This window comes from Halyomorpha halys, unplaced genomic scaffold (assembly GCF_000696795.3).
Source record: "Halyomorpha halys isolate HHAL.00 unplaced genomic scaffold, Hhal_1.1 Scaffold15.1, whole genome shotgun sequence".
NCBI classification, from domain to species: domain Eukaryota; kingdom Metazoa; phylum Arthropoda; class Insecta; order Hemiptera; family Pentatomidae; genus Halyomorpha; species Halyomorpha halys.
Genome location: NW_027108914.1, coordinates 2,549,886 through 2,557,865, shown reverse-complemented (window position 1 = coordinate 2,557,865; position 7,980 = coordinate 2,549,886).

Genomic DNA, 7,980 nt, shown 5'->3' with positions numbered 1-7,980 from the left:
CCCAGAGGGCTACAGTGAAATAGAATTAATTATCTGGCACAACCGGATTCGAACCCGGGTCCATATAGTTAGTACCACAGAGGTAACTACTCCCACTTAATTTTCTTTTTTTTATCTTTACCTTTTTCGTAAATTCACTTTTTTTTTTCATTAGAAGCCAATTATTTATTTCGTTGAATCCATAAATGTCAATAAATTTATAATTAATTCTAACTTACTAGCTTAAAATTCACGGTATAATTTTGATAGTGCATTATTATTTGTTTTTTTTGAAGACCAATGAACCCGATAATGAGAAAACTAACTTAAGCGTTATTCGGTTGTTGAAATAAAGAAAAAAGTTATAAAATACTTTTCAAAATAAAATAATTTAAAAAAAAAAATATATAATTTTTTAATCAGCGACTTTAGCGAAACAGCTAAAATTAATAGCAATTGATAGAAACCATTGGAGGCTCATGGTTATTCTATTAAACCTTAATAATCTCTCTCTTTTAAAAATTATTTTCACACTTTTATAGAATTATAATTATTAATAACATTCTTGTGATTATATCAGATTATAAAAAATCTATAAATTAGCTGACACAAATGTCTCCTATATTAGATTCACTATCAGATAAGATACTAGGGCCATAAAAGACACTTAAATAATAATATTATTTTTATGACCTGTTGCACTCAGATACAAAGGCATAACAACCAGTTATGCGCCATAAAATGTTCTGAGCACCATTAAACTGAAGTTCAGCAGTCGGCCGCTAGGTTCCAGCACCGAGGTCTGTATAGATAGTACACTGGACACCCGCTAGGTAGCGCTGCTCGTCGTCTAAGCTCAAAGCTTATAGCTACTACGTCTGATCGATATTTTATTTCTTTTTAGCAACTTTGAGCTGGAACAGAAAATTACTCTTAGTTTTGAAAGTACTTTGAAGAGACTTCTGAAAGTAATAGTATTAAAACAGTTTAGGAAATCGTATGATTTTTAAGAGGTTTGAAAAAAAATGTAGACTTTATATATGAAACTGCATGCGTGGCTTGGAGGGACAACCGGCTATGTTCGTATTCCAAATTGAGAAAAATAATTAAGCAAAACTGAAACTAACAGATTTTATGGACATATCTTTGCTTTAATAGTAGCAAATTAAAAAATATAAATTTTATTTTTAGTTGGACGTATTACCAAGATATTTCCACAGACTGAGGTTTCATTCATTACTAGGGTTGATCTATGGGCTGTCATAAAGCTAGTAAGGTCATCCTAAGGAATCTCAGTATTCGGTAAAATCTACAAAATACGTCAAACAAATATAATTATTTTTCTATTAAGTAACTATTACTGTAAAGTAGTGATATATAATTATTAGGGTATATAAATAAAAAAAAAAACAGGTTTAGGCATTTCTGAACACATGTTTATTTTTACATTATCTCTTTGATTGAAAAACTTGAAACGACTAAAAATTAGCGTTGGCCCTTGTTCCAAAATACAATTACAAACTTCTATTGTAAAATGTAATTTATTTATTTATCATTAAATAAAGAATTTTCTTTGTTTTGTTTATAATAGGTGGAATACTTCATTTTGTTTAGAAAAGTTCGGCCACTGTATACATCTCGCTACCAATAAACTGGTTACAACATAATTCACAAATATAATTTTCAATTATTTAATAGTAATTGGATAGATAACAAATATGTATATGTGCGTTTATTTTACACTGTTTTATCTTATTTTCCTTAGGATGATTGTGGTGACATTTTTTAATTGTTTTTTTAGCTCGATAAAGGTACCACGAAATTTGTTTTCCCTAAAAAGAGTGGTGTGACAAAAAATGTTTGGGAACCATTTGAAGAAGTCCACCGTTTGTACTATTATTAACTATCATATTAATAGTAAAAATTGACATTTACTAATTTAATTAATATATTTAAAAGTTTTCATTCGTACTTAATTTTTATTTATACCATATGGATATTGTCAGTTTTGGAGTCATTAAATCCAAACTAGGCCCTTTTTATAGGAGTGATAAGAATTACAGAATTTATTACCACACCGTGGTAAATGTAACAGCGTGAATTCAAATTTCTCATCGACTGCGACATTTAAAAAACTCCTACCTATATGAAATCCAATTTCAATTTATAACACTCGCGATATGTGAAATATGAGCTGCTTTAAACTAAAACAGTGTCACAAATTCATGTCCTTGCTATTGTTAGGCAATAGCAGGTTTAAAATTTGCAAGTACAAGCCGAACTGAATTCTGATGAAATTCGATCATTGAGTTATGAGATTTAGTAAGCATTTTAAAGCAATATACTACATCCTTTGATTCTTTAGAGTTTTTTTTTTGTTGACTGAAAAAAATAGCAATGAAGGTTTTTAAAATTTAATAATTATTTTGAATAAGGTGAAAATAAATATATTAAGGCTTTTTTTATTAACAATTATTTGAGTAAATAATTACAATATACATAAATGAAACAAAGGAATACTGTGATATAAATTATAAGTAATAGATCAAATTGTAAACAAAAATAAACTATGAAAATTAGTTTGAACCCAGCTTTAAACCATATATACACGCATATATATATATATATATACATTTTTATATAAGCCTTAATTTCTAGTTAAAATTGATTTTTTAATTATTTTCTTATCGAATACATTAAATTTATATTTTCGTTTATGCATTATTTAAATTTTCCTGTTTGGCTATTCTTAATTTATTTATTTTTTTAATTTAATTTATTTTTTATAACAAAAATCTTTAGCGCACTACACTGGCTCATCATGAGTGACACGGAGAGGTTGCCCTGGGATCTCAAGAGCTCTGCTCTATTCCTCATACGTCATACGTGGGAGTTCTTTGATTATGTTCATTTTATTTATTTATTTTTCTATTTATATGGTATAGAGACTTTATTTATTTACTTTTACTCTTTTTTATTTTTGGTATGAATGTGTTCAATTAGTAATAATACTCATTGCCCAAGTTTTTGGCAGATTGTAATAATACTTATCAATATAGTAAATATATAATTAAATATAGTAGTAATTAAAAAAATACTAAGCTTTCAAATTCCTCCCGAATCCCAACCTTACAGTCCAAAATCGTTCGTAAAATCTTCAATGCTCCTTACATTGTCTCAAATCAAGTCATCCATAAGGACCTCAATGTCCTATATGTTGCCGATTTGGAGGAACCAGATACCAATCCTTTCATAATAAACTTCCCAACCACTCAAATCCACTTGTTTCTAACCTGGCTTCTCCTTCATTACCTAATAATCCTCCTTGGCGTCTGAAAAGAAAATGGTCTCATGATCTTCCTTCTCCTCTAGAAATGTTATTGGAGTTCTAGCAATGGGTAGATCTCCACATGTTTGTATCTTGTCACTATACCACCTACAGCAAATTTACTTGTTGTATATATTTTTATACTGTTGTAAATAAAAAATAAATTATTAAAACAAACAACAGAATGAGAATATGGACGAAATAAAATTGTTATTAAATTAGTTCCAATACTTATTTTTTTTAAAAACTAGAACTGTTTTTGTTGTTTGTACCAAAACTGAAAATATGCTTATTCGGCCAAAGTCGAGACTTTTTTTTTTCTTAATAGAGGCAATGGAGGGTTACATCAAAAAAAGGTTCATAAGGTTCCACTCTCAGTTTCATACAGTGCTAAAAAAAAGAGCAGTTGGCTACAACTTGGGAACTCTCACCACAACCCGAAAACAGAACCCCAGGCCGCTACAGGACATCCTATTATAAATTCTATAATTATCAGTAATGTTTTTGGCACTCTAAAGTTTTATTTTATCTTAATTTTCTTTTTTTTATCTTTACCTTTTTCGTAAATTCACTTTTTTTTTTTCATTAGAAGCCAATTATTTATTTCGTTGAATCCATAAATGTCATTGTTTTTGTTGTTAACTTTTACCTTTTATTTAGAATTATTATTTTAATCTATTTATTTTACCATTTTTGTTTTATTTATAACATTGTATTTAGTGAGGGGTGTCTTTTGTATGAGACTAAACTCGTACTCCCCCCCTTAATCATTGTTAAAAAATAAAAATAAACCTCTTACATTAACCATGTAAGACCCACCAGGCCGATCTAGTATTAAATAAAATTTCTTCTTGAAATGTTTGAAGAAATCACAATTAAAAACTTTTTAGTGAGAGATATTCAAATGACATCATCCATGTGTAACAGACACTATTTGATTTCACGATACATGTAATATGTTAGTGAATATTATCTCATTATTAAGAAACATTACCTGCACCACAAAGTACATTTACATTTTCTTTCAGTGCAGATATTTACAAAAATGTTTTAATTTATGAGTATATTAACAACATTTATCGGAAGTAACATAAACCCCACCCCATATTACGCATCAAAATAACCGTTACGAAATATTATTCGTTAATAGCATCCTCACCATCTTTCGTAATAATGTGCATCATCTTGAAAATTGTTGCGCTTCGGACATTCAACTTCTAATCTCGTGGTTTTCCGATTCAATTAGCCTCGCTTTCGAGAATTAGGGGGTACTTTGAGGATATAATCAACCGTTGAAAATCGATAGATCGAGATGAGGATCCTTAACCATGAGCATTCATTGATTTTTATTTTTTCGAATCAGTACTAAAGTAGTTCTGCGGTTGGGAATTATTTTTATGAGAGTACATTTTAAACTATGACACTCCCATGCCAAAATCAGTTGTTTATTTAAACCAAGAACAAATCAACTCTTTGAAAAAATTCCTAGTTGATCAGCACTAATAGAAGTACCATATTCTCTTGTTATTCATGGAAAACAGAATGTAAGTCTGTAATTGTCTGGTAGTGATATAAGGTTCTCATTTCTGTTTCCAGTGGAGGCAGGAAGTTTCTCTATGACTCCTGTTCATGTTATAAGTAAATACCTCTTATCATCACTAAATACTAAATTTATTTAGTTCTAATGAAACTAATGTTTCTATAAATTAGTTTTTAAGATGCATAAAAAGTTTGTGTTAGCGATTTTTGGGATATACGAACGTACGACAATGTACGAAAAGTGAATATTGGGGGCCTTAAATAAAAAAATATGTAAAAAAAATACTTCTGTATAGCTTGAACCTGTTTACTGTTAACCATTTGTCTATTTAATTATTTGCAATTAAATCTCTTATCTATCACTGACTCAGCAGTCATTCATCTGGTTGTTTCCCGAAGGCACTTAGCAAGTTTTTTATGACAAGACATGGGACTTAAGCCTACTAATGAAAATAATTTTGTATCTTTGTTCTGTGATCACATATCTACCTATACCAAACATTGTATAGTATTTAATTTTAAAAAAAAGGAAGCAAACGCGTGATTACTAATGAAAATGGTCCCTTTTTAATTCCACTTCTTAAATTCTAATTGGTACTTTCTTTGCTTTTTAAAGAATTTTATTGTGTTCCTTTCCTACCTAAACGTTTATGAATGTTTAATGTCATTCACCTTGATACTCCATAATTTTGATTGGGTATTGTGTTAAAACGGATAAGAGTCCAGTTATTTCTCTTAAATAAATGACTTGCCACCTTACGCTTATGAGAAAATTATTAAAACAAAAAAAAATTGAATCTTTTTTCGCAGAAGCACTCATAAATAATATTTTTTTATCCATTGAATCGTAATATATTAATGAAAATAAATATTTGAAGCCATATTTATTTTTAATTAAATAAAATAAAAAATCGAATTTTAATTTTATATTTTAATATTCCTTATCCATTCTATTTACTTTTTTTAAAATAAAGCCATCATTTTTCGCGTTATGGATTATATTAGTTTGGGGATCAGTCGTTGCCATATAAAAGGCAACAATAAAGTTATATATATATATATGATTGATATAAATATAACTAACATCACTTTTACTTTATTCTCTTGAAACTTCATTATTAATAAAATACTTCAATTTGTGAACTACGTGGATCCTTGTATTAACTACTACAAGCATAATTGTGAGAAACAGAGCTTTGATGTTATGATTTCCTTTTAGAATGTCACACAACCATTTCCTTTCCTTTGTTTCATTTTTCAACTTCAAACCAGAAGGCACTGAAGTTCAAGTGATTGGTTATGATTTAGCCAGTTTTATAATTAAGAACCTTACCAAACCAAGGATACGAGTTGTCATCAAATGACAATACGAGCTAAACTTCAGGATCATATGATTCCACCAGCCTCCAGCTTTCCTCCATCTCTTGCATCCTTCCTGCATCTTCGTTCCCGAGCCATTTTTCATTTCCACTAGGTTAGCACCGAAGAGCCTTCGACATAGCAGCCGACCAGGCGGGATGTAGTACCTGCATTATCTCGGACGGTCGGATGCTGTTACTGCGTGGGGGGAGGACATGCGAAGTTTTATCGTTCGGAAAGGAGATAGGGGTGGATTTATGGACGCGAGGGACACAACATGGCGCACTCCGGAAGGACAAGATGGCTGGACAGTGGTCACTAATCCTTACCGCCCCCATGCCCGCATTCGGCGTAAATCCCGCCTCCTCTTCATCAGTGCTCATTCCCACGTCGGCCCACTTAAAAAACTCTCCCTCCGTTTGTTTATGGTCCAGCTTTAGATTATCACGAGTTAGCCCTACCTCGTTAATCTCTTGCTAGCGGCGCCCATAGTATATCTTGCTCCCTTGGGTCGTGTCAAAGTTAATTTGAAACTTACATTGTAATAGTTCACGGGTAGGAGGAGAGAGTCAATGATTAAGAAATATTTTCAAAATGTACACAATACAGGAATAAATTTTAATTTGCACCCTATGGTTTATGGAGGAACCCAAAACGCACTTTTACGGTGTTTTTTTTCTCGGATATTTCTTTCTAATTTTTAATTATTTTATGTTAGTTTCAGATTATTGTGAATCAAGCTTATTTTTATACCTTCGGAATGAGTCGAATGATATTAGTTTAATTAAGTTCTGCTTCTAATGGATTATATTATAGATGGAAACTAATGTTTTTTTAGTTTTATTATTATTTGTTATCAAAATGTTTCTTCATTAAGTAGCTTATTTTGTTTCCTTACTTATATATGTTGATTTCCCTTGAAGAGATCATTGAAACTGAGACATTGAGAGTGCATATTGATTTTATTCTGCAAAGAGAGTTGAGTTAATCCTCTAGAAGCTATCAAGTGCAGAGGACTTACGATACTATCGGACTGCAGTGCATACAATTAGAGAATGCAGTCCCTAACGGCGGGATCACTTAAGCTCTTGCAGATAAACTGCACTTAAGCTTCCTTTAAGTGTTTTCATTAGAACTTAGACTATAATCCCCATCTATATTGCTCTACATTCGAATCATTTACCAATCCCCATTCCATTCTAATTCACTGTTGAGAAGTCTTAGGAAATTATAGTGAGGTGATAAAACATTTTTTAATGTCAAGTAAATGATAATACTATTACGTGATATTGATTTATATGTCTATTGCAATCAATTAACTTTAAATATTATCTTTTTAAAAAATCTGTTTTTTCCACTAACTCTACTAGATGTTGGTCTTATCTACTATACTAAAACATGTTTGCTGTATCATAAAAAAAATTATTTCTTCTCCCCGCCAGCCTGTCTTAGGCTACTGCTTTCCAGTTTACTGCATGCATACAATTAATACATAGAGAGTGAAAAAAATAAAGTAAGTCTATACCGCTACATCCCTTGAACGGACAGGGGTGCAGTACTTAGTAATAAACTATTGGTTTTAGACCAACGATTTTGCAAGAAGAAGATTTAGTCAGAATTACGTTCGACCGTCAGTTTTTTACCCAATCAAGGGCACCCATTTTATGAGGATGGGTGAACCCCAGAGGGCTACAGTGAAATAGAATTAATTATCTGGCACAACCGGATTCGAACCCGGGTCCATATAGTTAGTACCACAGAGGTAACTACTCCCA